The sequence below is a fragment of the Chiloscyllium punctatum genome, chromosome 39 (assembly GCF_047496795.1).
Source record: "Chiloscyllium punctatum isolate Juve2018m chromosome 39, sChiPun1.3, whole genome shotgun sequence".
Taxonomy (NCBI): domain Eukaryota; kingdom Metazoa; phylum Chordata; class Chondrichthyes; order Orectolobiformes; family Hemiscylliidae; genus Chiloscyllium; species Chiloscyllium punctatum.
The window spans coordinates 44,764,282-44,787,146 of record NC_092777.1 but is presented as its reverse complement, the minus strand read 5'-3'; the positions used below and the strand labels follow the sequence as shown (position 1 = coordinate 44,787,146).

Here is a 22,865-nt window from a genome sequence, read left to right as displayed (position 1 = left end):
GTTGTGCAATACAAGGTTTGAAAGACTTTTTTGGGCTCCTATTATCAAAGTAGAATGGTATTCTTATGTTTATAGTTGTTGAAGAATTTTCCTGCATGTGTGGAGGTTCTTGGTCTCTATGCACTTGAACCATCTCATCAGGTGCATGCTGTGTGTGCTACCAAATGAAAGATCAATATAATCATCTTGCAAACCTGATCATGCGAGAAGATTCATCACATCTTCAACAAACTCATGCCATATTTTGTCATTGATCATATAATTAGTGATACAAACTAGCATCACAGTAATGGTAGGTGAAGAATTTTGCTCATTCTGAACTAGAATAGTATCAGAGGGATCATGATTTACTGCATCAAAGACTGAACATTCTTCAGTTCTTCTTTGATGGCACAACATCACCACTTAACAGTCTTTCGTTGTCAGGCCACCCCTTCAATAGGAGGTATCTTGAAAGAGGTAAGGCTCATCTGGGTCTGGTCAAGTGGATTTTGTGCAATTTTGTTGAGTACTAGAGCTTTATTGAAGTGATGAAACTGGCTCTGACAGTAGCATACCATCTGATTTGTTCCTGAGGCATGTCTCTTGTTTAGGAATCTTTGAAGAAGTATTCAAGGCAGTGCAGAGAAATTCCTTTAGAATGATAGGAGATATGCAGGGACTATGTAATGATGAGAGGCTGGGCCAGTATTCATTGGAGTTTAGAAGAATGAAAAGCAATCTTATTGAACATACAAGATTCTTAGGGACTTGACAGGTTAGTTGTAACATGATTGTTTCCCCATGTGGGTGAGTCTTGGACCAGAGGGTACAATCTCTGAAATAAGGGGTCCCTTTGAAGACAAAGATTTCTTCTCTCAAAGAGCAGTAAATCTATGGAATTGTTTACCGGAGAGGGCTGTTGAGTTTGGACATTCAAGGTTGAGATAGACATTTTTAAAAAATCAATAAGAATATCAAGGTTTATGGGAAAAGGCAGAAAAGTAGAGTTGAGCGTAATCAGATCAGCCATAGTCTGATTGAACAGCACAGCAGAGTTGTCAGTTTGAATAGCTTGTTTCTGCTACTATGCTTGATGGTCTTGTTCCATTCACTGGATTCTCCTATGCTCTGGAGGTAGCATTTACATTTAAGAGATGATCTTGCACTGCAACACTGCCGACGATGTCCAAATCTGTCTCAGTGAAGACCCCGGATGCCCCCTGCTGGACAATTGAGTCATTTGTGATACTTCCTTGCATTATAGCGCCAACACTTCAAAATGGCTGTTTCCATCTTTTCCTCAATTTTGTTGGGTTTCTTGTTGGGTGAGGCTGACAGTTTGAGTCAATTTTCTTTAGTAACAGATTTCTGCATTTTACTGACAATTGGCATTAGGCTAACAGGCCTGTGGTTCACAAATTTCTCACTCCCACCTTTTTCTTAAAAGCGGTGTAACATTTGCTAATATCAAACTTGAGCCATTCCTAATTCTAGTGATGTTTGGAAAATCATTGGTATACTCTCTTTTTAAAGTTTAGTCGGGTACATTGGAACATAGGAGCAGGTGTAGGGAATTCATTACTCAAGTAGCGCTTCCTCTGCCATTTGAGATCATGACTGATCCTCCATCTAAACATCATATTCCTGTATTATTCCCATAACTCTAATGTCATTTGAACTAGATATCTATCTCTGTCTTGAACTTGCACTAATCTCTGTGCCTCGATGAGATCACCTCTCAATCTTCTAAACGTAAGAGGATATAGGCTCAGTATCTTCACTGTCTCCTCATCCCACCATTCCCAGGAACAAATCTGATATATCTCCACTGATATATACTTCCTCTTTGGCAAGTACCTTCATTAGATCCTGAGGATTCTTTTCCAGATTTTAGTCCCTTAAGTTTTGTGAATAAATTTTTCTCTACTGGTATTACTTTCCATAATTTCCTCTCTTTTTAGCCCAGACATTACCATCTATTTCCAGTATCAAGCCATGTGTATTCTACTATTAGATAGATACCAATATTTATTCAATGCCTCTGTCATTTCTTCATGTCCCACTTTATTTTCTCTTGCTTGTAAAGGGGTCATTTATAACTTTAGCTACTCATTTACTTTTTTACATACATATTAATGCTCTTAATCTATTTTTATATTCTTAGCTGGTTAATTCCCTCATTATTTTAAAACCTTTATATCAACATATTGGTGGCCCTTAAAGCACTTTGAATCCTCAGAATTGCTAGAATTTTATTTTACAATATTGTAAGCTTCTCCGTTTAGTCAATTAACTTCCTGAATGAGTCATGGATAGTTTCTAATTGTTGAGCTTTTGTCTCTCCATGGAATGTATTTTTGTTGAAAAGTCTGAATTGCTTCTTTAAATGTTTAAATGTTAAATTACTGCCATACCTTTTAGTCTATGTCTCCAATTAACCTCACACAATATATAAACTTTGTTTAAGGGCAAGGTTTTTGTTTATGACTGGAGTATGTCACTGTCAAACTTAACATAGAATTAAATGGCATTATGATCACTATTTCCCAGTGGATCCTTTGCTGTGACATTAGAAATTAACCCTGCTTCCTAAGTTTCTCATGTTTCTCATGTTCAAACCAGTAGCTAGTACCAGCTCTTATGTCAGGTTGGTCTTGGGCATCTCGTTCATGGCAGATGCCTCCTTCTTTCATTTTTTTTAGATTAGATTCCCTACAGTGTGGAAACAGGTCCTTCGGCCCAACTAGTCCACACCAACCCTCCGAAGAGTAACCCACCCAGACCCATTCCCACTAACTAATGCACCTAACTCTATGGGCAATTTATCGTGGCCAATTCACCTGACCTGCACATCTTTGGACTGTGGGAGGAAACCGGAGCACCCGGAGGAAACCCACGCAGACATGGGGAGAATGTGCAAACTCCGCACAGACAGTCGCCCCAGGCTGGAATCGAACCCAGGTCCCTGGCACTGTGAGGCAGCAGTGCTAACCACTGAGCCACCGTGCCACCCTTTGCACATCAATCTTTCACATTCCCTGGCAGCAGCATAGCTACTTGATGAATTAGCAAATGTTGTGACCTTTGGATGGAAAGCAACTTCACACTTCATTTTTGCGTGAGGAAACACTTCTTTGCATTATTCACCATGCTCTGTTTGTTCTGCTAAATGTGGATGTGCCTTAAATTGCCACACATATCTTCTTCATAACACCACCCATATTGCATGCTTGACCCCCTTGCACTGACTTACAGGATAAAGGTGAGGAAATCATGTATTTCTGGGTGAAACATACAAAAGTGCGTTTTGCATTTCATACTTGAAAAGGGAGACTAACTTATAAACCGAGTACAGGGAATATATGCAAGAGCACTGTAGCTCCAAACAGTGTGAATACAAATGGAGTGCAGATTTCAAGCAAAATGAATTTGGTGAGTTGTGAGTTATTACAAGCCTGAAAGGGTGGTTTGTATATAACTGATGGTAGTAAGAAAGCTAAAGTAAATTTCTTCCAGCGTTAAACAGGGGTAAGCAAGCATGGCTCAGAATTTCAGTACATTGCTTGCATTTTTAATCTCCCTGTACTACAGTCATTTAATTGACTTGTGGAATTCTGAATTAGCTAAAGTTTTATTGTGGCATAAAGACTTAAAAGTTGTTGAGGTTTCTATTGCTGTTAATGTAAAGTTTGCTTTTGCTTTAAAACTATGGTGTCTTCATCAAGATTTCAAACAGGTATGCTGTGATGGATTCTCAGGGGAACGTAGCACCAACAGCCAAGTTTCTGGTATAGAGACTGGCACTAATGCAATGAGGGGTATGTCGGGATCCAAGAGATCAATTGTGTTAGGGGATTCTCTAGTTCGAGGTACAGACAGACGTTTCTGTGACCAGCAGCGAAAAAGCAGAATGGTGTGTTGCTTCCCTGATGCCAGGATCAAGGATGTCTCAGAGAGGGCGCAGAATATTTTCACGGGGGAGAGGGCCCAGCAAGAGGTCATTGTCCACGTTGGAACCAAGGAAGGGAAAAGGTTGAGATTCTGAAGGGAGATTACAGAGAGTTAGGCAGGAATTTAAAAAGGAGGTCCTCGAGAGTAGTAATATCTGGAATACTCCCACTGCTATGTGCCAGAGAGGTCAGGAATAGGAGGATAGAGCAGATGAATGCATGACTGAGGAGCTGGTGAATGGGAGAAGGATTCACATTTTTGGATCATTGGAATCTCTTTTGGGGTAGAAGTGATCTGTACAAGAAGGACGGATTGCACCTAAATTGGAAAGGGACTAATATACTGGCAGGGAAATTTGCTAGAACTGCTCAAGAGGATTTAAACTACTAAGGTTGGGGGGTGGGGGGGTGGGAAGGACCCAGGGAGATAGTGACGAAAGAGATTAATCTGAGACTACAGTTGAGAACAGAAGCAAGTCAAACAGTCAGGGCAGGCAGGGACAAAGCAGAGAACAAGGTAGGACTAATAAATTAAACTGGATTTATTTCAATGCAAGGGGCCTAACAGGGAAGGCAGATGAACTCAGGCCATGGTTAGGAATATGGGACTGGGATAACATAGCAATTATAGAAACATGGCTCAGGGATAGGCAGGAATGATAGTTTAATATTCCAGGATACAAATGCTACCGGAAGAACAGAAAGGGAGGCAAGAGAGGAGGGGGAGTGGCATTTTTGATAAGGGATAGCATTACAGCTGTGCTGAGGGAGGATATTTCTGGAAATACATCCAGGGAAGTTATTTGGGTGGAACTGAGAAATAAGAAAGGATGATCACCTTAATGGGATTGTATTATAGACCCCCTAATAGCAGGACATTGAGAAACAAATTTGTAAGGTGATTTCAGTTATCTGTAAGAATAATAGGGTGGTTATGGTAGGGGATTTTAACTTTCCAAATATCGACTGGGACTGCCATAGTGTTAAGGGTTTAGATGGAGAGGAATTTGTTAAGTGTGTACAAGAAAACTTTTTGATTCAGTATGTGGATGTACCTAGAGAAGGTGCAAAACTTGACCTACTCTTGGGAAAAAAGGCAGGGCAGGTGACTGAGGTGTCAGTGGGGGAGCACTGTGGGGCCAGCGACCATAATTCTATTAGTTTGAAAATAGTGATGGAAAAAGATAGACCAGATCTAAAAGTTGAAGTTCTAAATTGGAGGAAGGCCAATTTTGGCAGTATTAGGCAAGAACTTTCAAAAGCTGATTGGGGGCAGATGTTCGCAGGTAAAGGGATGGCTGGAAAATGGGAAGCCTTCAGAAACGAGATAACGAGAGTCCAGAGAAAGTATATCCCTGTTAGGGTGAAAGGAAAGGCTGGTAGATATAGGGAATGCTGAATGACTTGAGAAATTGAGGGTTTGGTTTAGAAAAAGGAGGTGGACAGCGAAGAAGGTTACCTTAGATTACAACTGGAACTTGATCAGATGGGCCAATGGGCTGAAAAATGGCAGATGGAGTTTAATTCAGATAAATGCGAGGTGCTGCATTTTGGAAAAGCAAATCTTAGCAGGACTTATACACTTAATGGTAAGGTCCTCAGGAGTGTTGCTGAACAAAGAGACCTTGGAGTGCAGGTTCATAGCTCCTTGAAAGTGGAGTCGCAGGTAGTGAAGAAGGTGTCTGGTATATTTTCCTTTATTGGTCAGACTATTGAGTACAAAAGCTGGGATGTCATGTTGCGGCTGTACAGAAAGTTGGTTAGACCACTTTTGGAATATTGCATGCAATTCTGATGGAAGGATGTTGTGAAACCTGAAAGGATTCAAAAACGATTTACAAGGGTGCTGCCTCTGACTAATGTACCTAACACCATGGGCAAGTTAGCATGGCCAATTCACCTAACCTGCACATCTTTGGACTGTGGGAGGAAACCGGAGCACCCGGAGGAAACCCACACAGACACAGGGAGAATGTGCAAACTCCACACAGAGAGTCGCCTGAGGCTGGAATTGAACCTGGGTGCTGTGAGGCTGCAGTGCTAACCACTGAGCCACCATGCCACCAGAGAAAGTAGTGGAAGCTGGTACAATTGCAACATTTTGGAAAAGCAAATTTTAGCAGGACTTATACACTTAATGGTAAGGTCCTCAGGAGTGTGGCTGCAGTGCTAACCACTGAGCCACCATGCCGCCAGAGATGCCAGAGGAAGTAGTGCAAGCTGGTACAATTGCAACATTTAAAAGGCATCTGAATGGGTATATGAATAGGAAGTGTTTGGAGGGACATGGGCCAGGTGCTGGCAAATGGACTAGATTAGATTGGGATATCTGGTCAGCTTGGACGAGTTGGACTGAAGGATCTGTTTCTGTGCTGTACATCTCTATGAATAAAGATATTTCTTTTTGAAGTCGGCTGAGGGATTTCTAAAAGATCTGTGGTGAAACCTTTTCAAAATGGTTTCCTTTTCTTGACACTGTACCAAAGCTGACATCATTTGTGCCAATTCTTCTGTTTTTTTGTGCTTATTTTAAATCACACAATCAATTTTCCTCTAATTTTTCATTCGATCTGCTAAAATAATATAAATTTTGTGAACTTCATTGCTTAGGCCTCTGATACTTCAAATTACAAAACAATTCTTCCTCTCAATTTTTCTTTTCCTTTTTCAATCAATTTTCTTTGCTCTTGTTAACTTTGTCATCAATTAGATATTTCAACATTTATTAACTCACTGTTAGAAGTCTTAAGTTTGCTCCTCAACCTAGTCTTTTGTGTGGAAACAGCCTTTTTTGACCCTTCTTCCAGTGATCAAACTTGATTTTGGTGTCTGGTAATTACTGTAGTTGTTTTTCATGAGTACTTGATTTGACTTTGTCCCCTGCTGTCAGTGTTGTTTAAGGCTTGCTTTCTTTAGGACTGGTTGCAAAAGACTTTTTTAAGACTTTGTGTTCTGGTGGCGTTTTCAGTTCAGAGATGTTTCCTTCACAATAGCTGCTCAGCTCTGTGGCTTTTTTTTTGCCACTATGTTTTATAGCTGCAAAGACAATTTCTTGGAAAAATTATATTTTGAATTCTTCTCTTCTGTAGACAGTGACCAGATTGTTTCTTAACCTTCACTTCTCCCACAAAGTTTCAGGCATTGAATCTTATACTGCTGTCATCTTTTATTGTGTGGTTTGATGTTGTTATTATCAGTTTGGGTTCAAGGCAGACTCGTCAAGGAGAAAGCAAAGTCAAGAACTGTCTTCAGAATTGGACTTAAAAGTAACATCATTTCTTATACATTAATGTTAAATACTGCTGCATACAGTAATTGTAGATATATCAGGGTTTGATCTTATACTTACATTAGTTAAGGACTAGTCTGTCCACTCTTTGTGTTCATGTAAATGTACTCTTGAGACTCTCTCAGTCTCAGTCAATACAACCTTTTTCCAGAAAGGACATTGCTGTGCTCTCATTCTGCTCAATGATATCATTGTAAATCCTGGGAACCGGGAATATAAATATTCGAAGGTTCAATGCCTGAAGCCAGTTGTCATGCTGTGGAGACACCCATCTCAATTCACCAGCATATATTGAGAGCTTCAACCTGCAAGGCTCTAACCCCCAGCCTCCCTACACTTCCAAAATGATTATAGCAAAGATGGGAATGCATGCAGGAGATTTACTCCCAATCAGGCAGCACCTGGCAGCAACTAGTATGCAATCTGACAGACCCAGTTTCAGCCTAAAAGCCTGAATGAGTATCTAATTAAAAAGGAGACAGTGAGGTCTGCAGATGCTGGAGATCAGAGTTGAGAGTGTGTTGCTGGAAAAGCACAAAAGCACAGCAGGTCAGGCAGCATCCGAGGAACAGAAAAAATCGATGTTTCAGGCCAAATCCGTCATCAGGAATGAGGCTGGGAGCCGGAGGGTGGGTGGGGGGGGGTGAAGAAGATAGCTGAGAGTGCAATAGGTGGATGGAGGTGGGTATAAATGTCAGACAGGAGGGTGGAGCAGATAGATGGGAAAGAAGACTGACAGGTGGGACAGGTCATGAAGGCAGTGCTGAGCTGGAAGTTTGGAACTGGGGAAGGGAAATGAGGAAACTGGTGAAGTGCACATTGATGCTCTGGGATTGAAGCATCCCAAGGCGGAAGATAAGGCGTTCTTCCTCCAGGTGTCGGGTGGTGAGGGAATGGCGATGGAGGAGGCCTAAGACCTGCATGTCCTCGGCAGACTGGGACGGGGAGTTGAAATGTTCAGCCACGTGGTGGTGGGATTGATTGGTGCAAGTGTCCCAGAGATGTTCTCTAAAGTGCTCTGCAAGACGGCATTCAGTCTCCCCAGTGTAGAGGAGATTGCATTGGGAGCAACAGAAACAATAAATGATGTGTGGAAATGCAGTTGAAACTTTGATGGATGTGGAAGGCTCCTTTGGAACCTTGGATAGAGGTAAGGGGGGGAAGTGTGGGTGCAGGTTTTTCAATTCCTGCGGTGACAGGGAAAGGTGCCAGGAGGGGAGGGTGGGTTGTTAGGGGGGCATGGACTTGACCAGGTAGTCGTGGAGGGAACAGTCTTTGTGGAAATTGGGTCGGGGTGGGGAGGGAAATATATCCCTGGTGGTGGGGTCCGTTTGTAGGTGGCAGAAATTTTGGCGGATGATGCGATTTATGCAGAGGTTGATGGGGTAGAAGATGAGGATGAGGGGGTGGGGGTTTTGTCCTTGTTGTGGTTGGAGGGGTGGGGTTCAAGGGTGGAGGTGCGGGACTTGGATGAGATGCGTTGGAGGGCACCTTCAACCACATGGGAGGGGAAATTTTGGTCTCATTCCTGATGAAGGGCTCCAGCCCGAAACATCGATTTTCCTGCTCCTCGGATGCTGCCTGACCTGCTGTGCTCTTCCAGCAACACACTCTCACATCTGATTGAAAAGTCAATCCACAAAATTAAAATACAAATGAGCTTTTGACTTTGTTAGAACCTTTATTTGTTTTGAGCTTAATAGATACAACTTTGAATTTTCAAAATGTATCTGAACCTCTCATGCCATTGATAAATAAAAACAAGCCACAAAAACCTGATGGACAAAACTAAATCAGTAGACAATGCTAAATTGTAGAGGTTTTTGCCAAATTAATTAGTTTATCACAGCAGGCATGACTTTTTTTTTATCTTGCAGAAAATAATAATGATAGTTCCTCTAAACTAATAGTGCTAGTATCTTGTTTGAGCACTTAGGCACTTGTTATTTAAATAATTCTTGGATTCTTGAAAAATCCCAGAGGATTGGAAAACTGCCAACATGTCATTATTATTCAAAAAGGGAGGGACATATAAAATTGGTAACAGCTATGGAATAGGCCAATTAGCTTAATGCCTGTCTTGGAAAAAAATATTATAAAGGTGTAACAGTGCAGCAGTTTGTAACACATATAATCACACACAGTAAACATGGCTCCATGAAGGGGAAATCATTCTTTGAGGACGTAACAAGCAGGATAGGTAACAGGGGACCAATAGGTACAGTATATTCGGAATTCCAAAGGTGTCAATAAGGTACTGCACATAATAAGATGAGTCCATGTGTTGGGGATGAAGGATTGACTAACTAATAGAACTCACAGATTTGGGATAAAGGGGTATTTTTCCAGATGACAACCCATAACTAGTGGATTGCCATAGGGATCAGTGGTGGGGACACAATTATTTACAACATACATTGATGACTTGGATGTAGGAGGTGAATGTACAATCACCAAGTTTGCGAGTGTCACAAAAATAGGTGGGAAGGCTAGTGGTGAGGAAGACAAGAGAATCTATAGAGGGTTATAGACAGGGTAATCTAATGAGCAGAGACTTGCAGATGGAATATAACATGGGAAGATGGTTTTCACTTTAGTAGGAAGAATAGAGAGCTTAATATTATTTAAATGGAGAAAAACTGCAGAAACCTGCATCACAGAGGGATTTGGGAGTACTCATGCGTGAATCACAAAACACTAGTATAAAAATTCATTGGGAATGAGAGAAGACAGATGGAATGCTGACATTTATTTCAAGGGGAATGAAGTATAAAAATAAGGAAATCTTATTATAATTATACAAGGTACACGTCAGACCACACCTAGAATACTGTGAACAATTTTGGTTCCATTAACTAAGGACAGATATAGCTGAATTGGAAGCAGTCCAGAGAAGGTTTCATTAGATTAATTCAAGGTATGAGAAGAGGTAAAGTAAGTTGAACCTATACTCAATGACATTTAGAAAAGTGAGAAGTGACCTTATTGAAACACGTTAGATTCTCATGGGGCTTGACAGGGTAGATGTGGAAAGGTTGTTTCCCCTCATGAGAGGAAGACCAGGGGGTATAATCTTAGAAATAATAGGTCTTTTTTAAGACAGAGATGAGGAGGAATTTCTTCTCTCAGAGAGCAGTGAGTCTGTGGAATTAAAGGCTTAGCTAGACAGATGTTTAATCAGTTAGGGAATCCAGGGATATTGGTAAAGGACAGAAAGTGGAGTTGAGGATTATCAGATCCACCATATTCTGACTGAATGGCAGAGCAGTCTTGGTGGGCTGAATGGCCTACTTGTATTCCTACGACTTATGGTCTTACATCAGTTTGTCAGTTTGCAGTATACACAAGGCTTGGTGGTATATTTATTCCTGCCCATTGCAAAAGCCATAGAGATCACGTCAAAGAACACGATATAACCAGGAAACATAAGACAATGTCAAAGTGTTCTTTTTCTTGAACCTGGGCTTGCTACAAACTTGACACACACACATTGGTTTGTAGCATGTGAGGACACACCAACAGAACTCACTGAACATAAAAACAATCTAGCATAAAACCACAAAAGAAAACTAACTGCAGTAGAGCAGAATTACAACAGACTCAATATTAACCTGAATGTATTTTTGTAGTCTGCAGACCACACACAAATATCGGCCATCACTACTAATTGACAAATTATTTTTGACACAAATTAAGGGCGGCACGGTGGCACAGTGGTTAGCACTGCTGCCTCACAGCGCCAGAGACCGGGGTTCAATTCCTGCCTCAGGCAACTGACTGTGTGGAGTTTGCACGTTCTCCCCGTGTCTGCGTGGGTTTCCTCCGGGTGCTCCGGTTTCCTCCCACAGTCCAAAGATGTGCAGGTTAGGTGAATTGGCCATGCTAAATTGCCCGTAGTGTTAGGTAAGGGGTAGATGTAGGGGTATGGGTGGGTTGCGCTTCGGCAGGGCGGTGTGGACTTGTTGGGCCGAAGGGCCTGTTTCCACACTGTAAGTAATCTAATCTAATCTAATCTAGACATGTATGTAGCAACAGGAAGCTGGGGTGAAGGTGGGGAATAGGTGTTGTGAACCAACCAGAAGCAGCTGGATTATTACAGATTTTTTTATAATACTTGCAAAATACACATATCCAAGCAACTGAACAATGAATGTATTTATGTGGGTCATTCAGCCCATTTTTAAATTTCAAAAATATAGTTTATTCATAAAAAATTCCTTGTGTACATACACATTGTCACAAAAGCAGTTCGATCCTGTACAGTTGCATATCAAGTAAATAAACAAAACATTGGACTTTGACTTTATCCAAAAAACCAAAGACTCCTCTTACACATACAATACTAATATAAACAAACATTTGAGGTGCTAGAAGGATCAGATAAATGAACAGTCCCCTATTTATCTTCAGTAGGAAGGCCTCAGACTGTGGTCTTTCCCCACAGCGCCTTGGTGGCAGCTGCCTCAAGCTTTAGTGCGTCCCTCAGCACGTAGACCTGGATCTTGAAAGGTGCCAGTCTGCAACACTCAGTCAGGGTCAACTTCTTTTCTGGAAGACCAGCAGGTTTCAGCAGACCAAAGAGCATCTTTCATTGAGTTGATGGTCCTGCAGGTGCAGTTAATGTTTGTCTCAGTGCGCATCCTGGGGAACACACCATAGAGCACAGAGTCCCTTGTCAGGGAGCTGCTTGGGACGAAATTCAACAAAAACTGTTGCTTCTTTCTCCAGATTTCCTTTGCAAAGGCACATTCCAGCAGGAGATGTGTGACAGTCTCCACCCTTCCGCCCACCCATAGCTGCTTCGAGGGTAACGTGCGGTGGTGCAGACTGACCGGGTGTAGATAAAGGATCTCACAGGTAGTGCCCTTCTCACTTCCAGCCAAGTGATGTCTTGATGCTCGTTAGAAAATCTTGATGTCACAAGGAATTAAGGGCTATGGGGAAAATGCAGGTAAGTGGAATTGAAATGCACATCAGCCATGATTGAATCAACGGATTCAATGGGCCGAGTGGCCAAATGGCCTCACTTCCGCTCCTATGTCTTAAAATTCTGGTGAGGCATTCTGCCAAATGACTTTCACAATCTGCTCAGAGAACAACCTGATAGGATCCACTCTCTCCTTTGTCACAGGGACTCGAGGATGCTGCATGCTGTCCACTTTCTGATGGATCTGTGGTCAAAGGTGTTTTTATCTGCAAATTTCTCAACAAGGGACAGACGACATGGAACGTCCAACTTGGAGTCTTCCATGGCAACGAGGCCAGTATCATCCTTCACAACACTGGAGACAGGTAGAATCTCAGTACATAGTGACATTTGGTGTTTGCGTACTGAGGGTCTACACACAGCTTGATACAGCCACACACAACGGTTGCCATCAGGATGAGGGCAACTTTGGGTATATTCTTTCCCCCACCCTTAGCCAGAGTTTTGTTCATGGAGTCCCTGTGGACATGGTCTTTCTTAGGCTTCCAGATGAATTGGAAGATGACTCAGTTGACTGCAACAGCGCTGGCTCTGGGAATGGGTGAGACCTGCGCCATGTACAAGAGACAGAGTGACTCACACCTGATAACCAGATTTTTACCCACAATGGCGAGGGAGCAGGACTTCCAAAAGGCCAGTTTTTGCTTCACCTTGACAATGTGCTCCTCCAAAGATTTCATGCATGCCCCAGCTCTTCCAAACCATATTCTGAGCACCTTCAGGTAATCTGTCCTGACGGTGAAGGGAATGAATGATTAGTTGGCCCAGTTACAAAAAAACACGGCCTCATTTTTTGCCTCAATTTACCTTGGCTCCCAAGGCCAGTTCAAATTCATTGCAGATGCTTCAGAGTTGGTGGGAGAAATAGCAAATGCACTTGTGGTAATTTTCTAGAATTCACTGAACTTTGTTCCAGCAGATTGGAAAACAGCAAATGTGATGCTACTGTTTAAAAGGGGAGGTAGAGAAAAGATGGGGAATTATTGACCACTTAGCTTAACTTCTGTAGTGTGAAAAATGCTTGAGTCTATTATCAAGGAAGAAATAGCAAGGCATCTAGATAGAAATTGTCCTGTTGGGCAGATGCAGCACAGGTTCATGAAAGGCAGGCCATACTTAATTAATCTTTTGGAATTCTATGAAGACATTACAAATGCAGTGGACAATGGGGACCCAGTAGATATGGAGCATTTACATTTCCAAAAGGCATTTGACAAGGTGCCACACAAAAGGCTGATAACGGTACAAGGCATTATGGGCAAAGTATTAGCATGGTTAGAGGACTGGTTAAGCAACAAGAAGCAAAGAGTGGGGAGAAATGAGTGCTACTCTAGTTGGCAATTAGTGGCTAGTGGTGTGTCTCAGGGATCAGTGTTGGGACCGCAATTATTCACAATTTATATTGATGATTTGGAGTTGGGGGCCACATGTAGTGTGTCAAAGTTTGCAGGTGACATTAAGATGAATGGTAGAGCAAAGTGTGCAGAGGACTGTGAAACTTTGCAAAGGGATATAGATAGTTTAAGTGAGTGGGCAAAGATCTGGCAGATGGAATTCAATGTTAATAAATGTGAAGTCATCCATCTCAGTAGGAATAACAGTAAAAAGTACTATTACTTGAATTGTAAGAAATTGCAGCATGCTGCTGTTCAGAGGGATCTTGGTGTCCTTGTGCATGAATCACAGATGGTTGGTCTGCAGGAGCAACAAGTAATTAAGAAGGTAAATGGCATTTTGTCCTTCATTGCTGAAGAGATTGAGTTTAAAAGCAGAGAGATTATGTTGCAACTGTACAGGGTGCTGGTGAGGCCACACCTACTGTGAACTGTGTGCAGTTTTGGTCTCCTTACTTGAGAAAGGATTTACTGGCACAAGAAGGGGTACAGAGAAGATTCACTAGGTTGACTCCATAGTTGAGGGAGTTGGCTTATGAGGAGACACTGACTAGACCTGGATTATATCCATTGGAATTTAGAAGAATGAGGGGGGATCTAATAGAAACATATAAGATTATGAAAGAATTGGTAAAATACAAGTAGAGAGAAAGTTTCCACCGGCGGGTGTAACTAGGACAAGGGGGCATAGCCTCAAAATGAGGGAAAGCAGATTTAGGACTGAATTGAGAAGGAACTTCTTCACCTAGAGCGTTGTGAATCTATGGAATTCCCTGCCCAGTGAAATGGTTGAGACTTCCTCAGTAAATGTTTTTAAAGCTAAGATAGATAATTTTTTGAGCAGTAAAGGAATTAAGAGTTATCGTGAAAGGGCAGGTAAGTGGAGCTGAGTCCATGAAATGATCAGCCATGATCTTATTGAATGGTGGAGCAGGCTCAAAGGGCCAGATGGCCTACTCCTGGTTCTTGTGTTCTTATGAGTCTGCTTATTGACAGCTGACCTCCTTTACCTGGAATAGTCACCTCTCTCGGGCTCACATCCTTCCTGATGGACTCAGCAAAGGGCTCGGTGCCATTGAGCCTGCTCTTCCATTCGCTAATATATCGACTGTTTATTGCGACTTCAACTCCACTTTCCTGCCTACCTCCGATAAACTTTGAGTCCCTTGTTTGCAAAAAATCAATCTACATCCATTTTAAAACTATTCAGTGATTCTGCCTGCACTCTAGGGAAGTGATTTCTTTGATGTAAGTTATAAATGGTTGCGGTCCTATCCTCGTGGCATTCTACTAGTTATAGCTTAACAATATGTAAATGACCCAATTACACCTGCTCTCTGCTTCTCGTTAGCCAACCAATCATGCAAATACATACCATTACATGTTAATTCATCACCCCCCCCCAAATCATATTGCACAGTAACCCTTAGTGTGCACCTTGTCTAATGCCTTCTGGAAATCTAAGTACAATACACTTACACATTCCCCTTTATCTACATTGTCTGCTACATCCTCAAACAAACTCCAGTTCGCAAATAAGATTTCCCTCACACAACACCACATTGATTCTGCCTAGCTGGATTGAGATTTTCTCAAATGACTGAAAGAATTGAAAAGTGCATATTTCTTTGAAGGAAAGCTATTGCAGATTGCACAGTTCTGGTTTGGGCTTTGGTTGTCTGGAATGTTCTGCGTCTCGGTTGGTAATTGAAAATCTAGCTGCTATATTAAACCTCAGGTTTAATTTTAGGTTTTAGCTGAAAGTCTATAGGATTTACAAGAAGCTTCTACTTTGTAAAATATGTTTTGATAATCCTTGCTGTGCCTTTTATCCAAGAATGCTTAAACATTGACATTTAGATGCTGAAACATATCATGATGAAAATGTACTCATAACACAATGATTTTATTGTAATTGCCACATAAGAATTTCATCATTGAACTAGGGAAGAGCAATAAAGACTTATCTACCTGATTCTTGGATCAGGCACTTTAGCTACGTGGTCATTTATAGGAGGAATCTTTGCTTGCATGAGAGAAGACTGGCTTGGGTTTCAGTGAGGGATTTTTTTTAACCCAAACTACTACTACTACAGCCTGATTTCTTGAATGTAGGTTCTCGCTCTCTATCCTCTTAACACAGTCAATAATTAACAGAGCTGTCCCTCCACCTGTCCCTAACTTCCCAGCAGTTGGGGCTGTTTGGGAATGTGAGCCATGGTCAGTTTTAATAGTCAGCTCAATTAAAGTAAAGAGGGTTATCAGGGACCATTGCAATGGTAGGGAAGTTGGGGAAATCAATTCTAGGAATTGGAGACAGCATGCTGTGATGCAAAAGGGGCAATATTTATCAGGGATATGACCTTAAACGTGTCATCTGCTTAGACAGTCCAAGATCCCACAGAAGAGCATAAAGGCACAGTTTCCTCTCACCTTGAACTGTAAATATTTGCCACCATGCTCCAATATTCAATGTTACCTTTCTTGAGTAATGCGAGGTGGAGCGGTGAAGGCATCAATAATCCTATCACACTTACGATGACTTACTGTGTTTGCCTAGCCTGGCTGGTGTTACATTTGATTCATTGTAGTCATGTGTACCTAGGTACAGTGAAAAGCTTTGTTTGCCAGCAATACAGACAAATCATAGCAAGCAAGGACATACAGATCATAGGATGCTCAGACAGTGTGAGGCATACAGGTTACACTGAGCAGGAGGTGCGTGAAGCAAGATCAACATTAACATTATTTGAAGTCAGAGAGTCCATTCATCAGTCTAATAACAGCAGGGAAGAAGCTGTTCTTGAACCTATTGGTGCAAGTGCTCAAGCTTCTGTATCGTCTGCCTGATGGAAGAGATTGTAGGAGAGCATTACGAGGTGCGAGGGGTCTTTGATGATGTTGGCAGCTTTTCCATGGCAACATGATATGTAAATGGAGTCCATAGATGGGAGGTTGGCTTCTGCTATGGTCTGGGCTGTGCACATAACTTTCTTTAGTTTCCTACAGTCCTGGGCAGAGCAGCTGCCATACCAGGCTGTTATGTATCCGGACAGTATGCTTACTATGGTAAAAGTTGGTGAGGGTCCTTATGGACATGCCAAATTTCCTATGCTGCCTGAGGAAGCATAGGCGTTGTTGTGCCTTCTTGACCATCTCATCTACATTGCCAGTTATCATCATTCCTCGGAACTTGATGCTCTCAATCTCCACACCACTTATTTAGATGGGGGCATGTTCTCCTTTTTTCCGAAGTCAAAAATCAGTCTTTTGCTTTGACAACACTGACAGAGAGGTTGTTATCATTGTACCACAAGATGCAAACTGAGAGTGTCCTGAGATACTATTACAAAACAGTGTGAAGTGCTGGAGTGGGACCTGCAACATGAAGAAGTGGGAGGCCATTCTATCTCTGCAGTCAGCTGGGCTGAACTTGTATAATTTGCTGCTTTCAAGAATTCACTGGGCCCTGGATGAGATCTCTCAATCCTCTACCCACATATGTATCAAGGCTGTTACTGATACAATTTGTGCCAGATCGCACTGCTACATCTTGTTTCTCTGTGACAAGGTCAATGCTGCAGTTCGGGCAGTAGGCTTTGTCAACATAGCTGGCATTCCTCCAGGTACAGGACTCTATATACTGCACACACATTTCATTGAGAGTGCCATATGCAGCTGAGTTCATGAACAGAAAAGGGTTCCATCCAATCAATTTACAAGTCATCTGTGATCAGCAGTGACACATATTGGAAGGCTACACCAGTTCTTTGGGAGTTTCCATGATGCATATATCCTTGAGAATTCTCATCTTCCTGCTTCTTTTCAAAAGGCCAGATGTGTTACAAGGATGATTAAAGTGACACAAAGCAGACGCTCTACAGGCATGGCTGATGATTAGCAAACCCTGACTGAGGCTGTGTGTAGAAACAATGCTGTCCATTGATGCCCAGGGCGATGATGGAGCACACGGTAGATCCGCTGAGAGTGAGGCTCTGATACTCGGATCAATTTGATGGAGCAGTGTGGGTCTTGCTGTACATCCCAGACAGAGTCTGCCACATAATCCTAGCCTGCTGTGCTCTGCACTACTGGAGCAGGCAAAGAGGGGATGTAATGCATGCGACAGAGCTGGGACAGTGACAGCAGTCTTCCAAAGAGAAAAACAAGAACATTGAGCAGGAGGAACATAACCCTCTGCATGACAGAGTGGTGCAGCATCAGGTAGCCAGACAGAACTAAATTGACATCCATAAGATAGTAAGACAATAATAAATAGGTCCAAAAGAGGCCATTTGGCCCCTCAAGCCGGCTCCACAATTCAATATGATCACCATAACCCTCGATCCCCAACTGAACGAGAATCTTATCTCAGCCTTCAATGTACACAAGGACTCTGTCCCACAGCTCTCTGTGGTAATGAGCTCGAAAGCCTCTGAGAGAAGAAATCCCTCCTCATCTCAGCCTTAAATTGGCTCCTCCTTAATTCTGAGACTATGCCCTCTGGTCCTCGACTCTTCCATGAGGGGAAACATCCTCTCAGCATATACCCTGTCAAGCTCCTTAAGAATATTTGTTTCAAAGAGATTGCCTCTCTTTCTCCTAAACTTAAGTGAGTAGAGTACTAATTTGTTTAACCTGTGCTCCTAAGACAAAACCTCTATGTTGGGGATCATCCTAGTGAACCTTCTCTGAACTGCCTCTAATGAAATAATATATTTGCTTAAACGAGGGGACCAAAACTGTCCATGGTGCTGCATATCAACAGATGAGAGCTGGGTTCAGTTATCATTCACTGCCTGTAAATGTACAACTCCTGGCTAGTAGCACTTGACCTCGTTCATGGCTGGGCTTGAAATATGGTTCTGGTGCTTTGAGCAGGTCCCAGGAAGTGTGAGTATTCCATATGTTGGCAAGAGGGGACTTGGTATGAATAGAATAGAATATCCTTTACTGTCACTTGTACTCGAGTACAGAAGTACAGGAGTACAGTGAAAAATTTTTCAACGGTTGCCTTTAATGGCACCATCTTAGGTAAAAATACCTAGGTACAAATCTTGCATACAAAAGAGGATTGAAAGGAAATGTAGGAGCATTACTTACAGTGTGTGAAAAAAAAAGTTAGAGATAATGTAGTTGTTACAAATGTTATAGATGAGGCCAGAGCACCTCAAAGCATTTCAAGAAAGTAACCAGGACCCTAACTTTCTTAGCTATTATAAGCAGGTGTAAAGGGATGCAGCTGGTCCAACCTTAGTTTTAAACAAAACATAACTTATTAACATGATCACCAAATGAAATACAAACAAAAGAGAACAGAATATAGAATAACTTAACCTAACCAAAACCCAATTTAATAATACTGTTCCAAATACTTACAACGGCTGGAAAATGGGAAGCCTTCAGAAATGAGATAACAAGAATCCATCCTGTCAGGGTGAAAGAAAAGGCTGGTAGGTATAGGGAATGCTGGATGACTAAAGAAATTGAGGGTTTGGTTAAGAAAAGAAGGAAGCATATGTCAGGTATAGACAGAATAGATCAAGTGAATCCTTAGAAGTGTATAAAGGAACTAGGAGTATACTTAAGAGGGAAATCAGGAGCGCAAAAAGGGGACATGAGATAGCTTTGGTAAATAGAATTAAGGAGAATCCAAAGGGTTTTTAGCGCCAGTACTCCGGTTTCCCTACATGTCCTGCTCCGGTACTTGGTTTCCGCGCACCCCCCGCTCCGGCACTTGGGTTTCTCCACACGCTCCGCTCTGATACTCGTGTTTCTCCACACACCCTGCTCCGGTCCTCCGGAATCCCCACACCCCCTGCTCTGGTACTCGGGTTTCCCCACACGCCCCGCTCTGGTACTCGGGTTTCCCCACATGTCCTGCTCCAGTACTTGGGTTTCTCCACGTGCCCTGCTCCGGCACTTGGGTTTCCGCACATCCCTGCTCCGGTGCTCGGATTTCCGTACAGCCCCTGCTCCGTTACTCGGGTTTCCCCACATGTTCCGGTCGGTACTCGGATTTCCCTACACCTCCTGCTCCGGTACTCAGGTTTCCCTACATCCCCTCCTCCGATACTCGGGTTTCCGTACACCCCCTGCTCCGGTACTCGGGTTTCCCCACACCCCCTGCTCCGGTACTTGGGTTTCCCCACACCCCCTGCTCCGGTACTCGGATTTCCCCACACCCCCTGCTCCGGTACTCGGGTTTCCCCACACCCCCTGCTCCGGTACTTGGGTTTCCCCACACCCCCTGCTCCGGTACTCGGATTTCCCCACACCCCCTGCTCCGGTACTCAGGTTTCCCTACATCCCCTCCTCCGGTACTTGGGTTTCCCCACACCCCCTGCTCCGGTACTCGGATTTCCCCACACCCCCTGCTCCGGTATTTGGGTTTCCGTACACCCCCTGCTCCGGTACTCGGGTTTCCGTACTCCCCCCTGCTCCGATACTCCGGTTTCCCCACACGCCCAGCTCCAGTACTTGTGCTGCTCCAGGACTGTTGAAGGAGAGAAAAAAATTGAAAAGTAACAAAAAGAAAGGGACACTAAAGAGGTGTTGTGCATAGCTAATGAGGTAAACTGCAGAGAATAGTTTGAGAAACCTCACTAGGGATTTACAGAGAGAATGCCTCTAAGAAACGTAACAAAAATTACAGTTAGCCAATTTCTGGTCAAATTCAGGACCATGCCTCCCCTCATTCACCTACCTCCCAGCACTCTGTACAAAATTAACTGTGTGTAATGTGAGCCAACATTATTTTAGTCGGATCTTATGAAAGGCCGTCAACTGAGATACTACCAGCTGTGTTTCTAGTTTATCTGATTAACTTGGTTAAATTTCACACAATAATGGTTTGACTTGTTTGATGTCAACAAGTCTACTTAAACTCCTTGTTTATTTTTAGCTTCACCACTGGCTTCAAAACCAACAATGGACTGTGTGACCTATTTTTCCTTCTTATGTGTAGGACCGTAGCAACTTACATGCAAATATTTCATCTGCCACCTTGAAGCATAACACAATAACATGTAGCCCACAGACAGAAGCACTACTCTTTTGTTCATAAGTTCAGCATGGGTTCAGTTTGGATTTCTTGTAACTTTCCCTGCTCTGAAGTATTCAGAGTCCATCTGTGTTTGTGAATAGTTTATCTCTTATGGGACCCATGAGACATTTTTTGTGGGTATAACGGTTCTAGGCTGTGATAATCAGTCATCTGCTGTGATTTGAAATAGTGTTTCCATATCTTCATACTTGCTTTGCACTCTATACTAAGCAAGTCAATTGGAAAACCAGGCATAGAATCATAGAAACCTGACAGCGTGGAAGCAGACCAATCAACCCATCGAGTCCACACAGCCCTCTGAACAGCATCCCACCCAGACCCACCTCCCTACCCTATCCCTATAACCCTACATTTCCCATTGCTAATTCACCTAACCTGCACGCCCTTGGATGCTATAGACAATTTAACATGGCCAATCCAACTAACGTGCACATCTTTAGACTGAGAGAGGAAATGGGAGCACCTTGAGTGGAGAATGTGCAAATTCCACATCAACAGTCATTTGAGGGTAGAATTCAACCCAGATCCCTGGTGCTGTGCGGCAGCAGTGCTAATCACTGAGCCACTGTGCTACCCCAAACACTTGGATTCCAATAAGTTATATTTTGTGCAAACATGAATAGACTCATAAAGTCATAGAGATGTACAGCACAGAAACAGACTCTTTGGTTCAACTCACCCATGCCAACCAGATATCCCAACCGAATCTAGTCCCACCTGCCAGCACCTGGCCCCTATATAGAGTCATAGAGATGTACAGCACGGAAACAGACAACAAATTTTTATTAAAAACACAATACTGTAACGTAATTCATCCTCAAAGTATTCTAATGAGATTGAAAGTTTTAAATTTGACTTTCATCCTTAAAATTTACAATATTTACAGATTTAGAAAAAATGTTTTGAAGTTTTACCAAATATGTCATTTGTATATATTGTACAAATACTGATGCCACTAACTCTATAGATTTTCACAAATTCTTTTGTAATAGTGAGAACATAGAAATTATGGTTCTCAGGTTGCTTAAATTTTGTGCCTGAAATTTTTGAAAATGGTATACAGAATTTGTGAAAGCCGATAGATTTACTTCGATCAATGTTATTTCTTCTATATTTTTATGATTGCCAGAATGCTGATTGAGATCACGTTTATGCTTCAAGCAGTGACGTTTGTGACATAAACAACTACAGAATCGTGCTGTAAATATTTGTATTAAAAGCATGAAATCAATTGAATTCTTTCAGAGCACTGAGGCCTTTTGATAAAAAAAATTACTGTGTTCACTGAGTGGCAGACTTTACCAGCAATAAAATAGACAAGAATCAAGATAATGACCAGCTTCCCCTCATCTACATACTGTCTTGCGATGGTTTGAGGAAACAGAACCATAAAAATTAGAATAAAAATGGAAGGCAAATGGAGAAACACACATGAGTATACAACTTGCTCTAAAAGGAAATATTAATGGGACTGCTAAAGTGAAAGAGGCAAAATGTTTGTTCATCTCTTATCCACAATCACCATAAAAAGGGTGAAGAAGCACACCTGAGTTTGATGCAGTTGAAAATAAAGAATACATGTAGGCTGTCGAAAGAGAAATGGTGTAATGAGATGTAAGATGAAGTATTGAAGCCGAAAAGAAATCACAACATGAGAGTCATCACAAAGGGAAATATATGACAAATAGGTGGAAAGGCATAACTATAGGTGGCAGTTGTCACAAAGCTGGTCCTCTTTTTCTAAAATCTGTCCCTTCTTCTCAAGGTTACCGAGTCCTTGATTTTTTTCAGCGGGGTAGGAATACAGCCTGGGCTCCGAATCAGCTGAAGTGGTACAGAGATGAAAGGGTTTACTGAGAGGCTTTTTGTTGATACCTAAACAAATAAGTATTCAAACTTTAGGCTTTCATGTCTTAGACGTAGCCTGTCTAATGAAAGGGGCCATGGCCAGCTCTCTAGCTGTGCAGTTCAGTTCAGCAGTGGTGTGTGTGAAGAAAGGCTGCTGAAGTCAGTCAGATGAGACTGGAAATTCTCTCCCTACTTCTGCCCTTCTAACTTTGACCTGGAAGCCTCTGTTTCAGTTTTACTCTGTGTTTAAGGGGTTTGTTTATTGGGACTGTTGTGTAGTTTTGGAACAGCATAATTAAGTTTAGTTTGGATATACTAACTTCGGGGGGTATTCGATATTCTGTTCTTT

General features: G+C 42.3%; 1 long non-coding RNA gene across 2 annotated transcripts in view; it reads right to left on the bottom strand.

Annotated features, from left to right (window-relative positions):
* The window catches only part of LOC140463998 (uncharacterized), an 84,542-nt gene that overhangs the window by 30,243 nt on the left and 31,434 nt on the right, over positions 1 to 22,865 (bottom strand). The window lies entirely within an intron of this gene.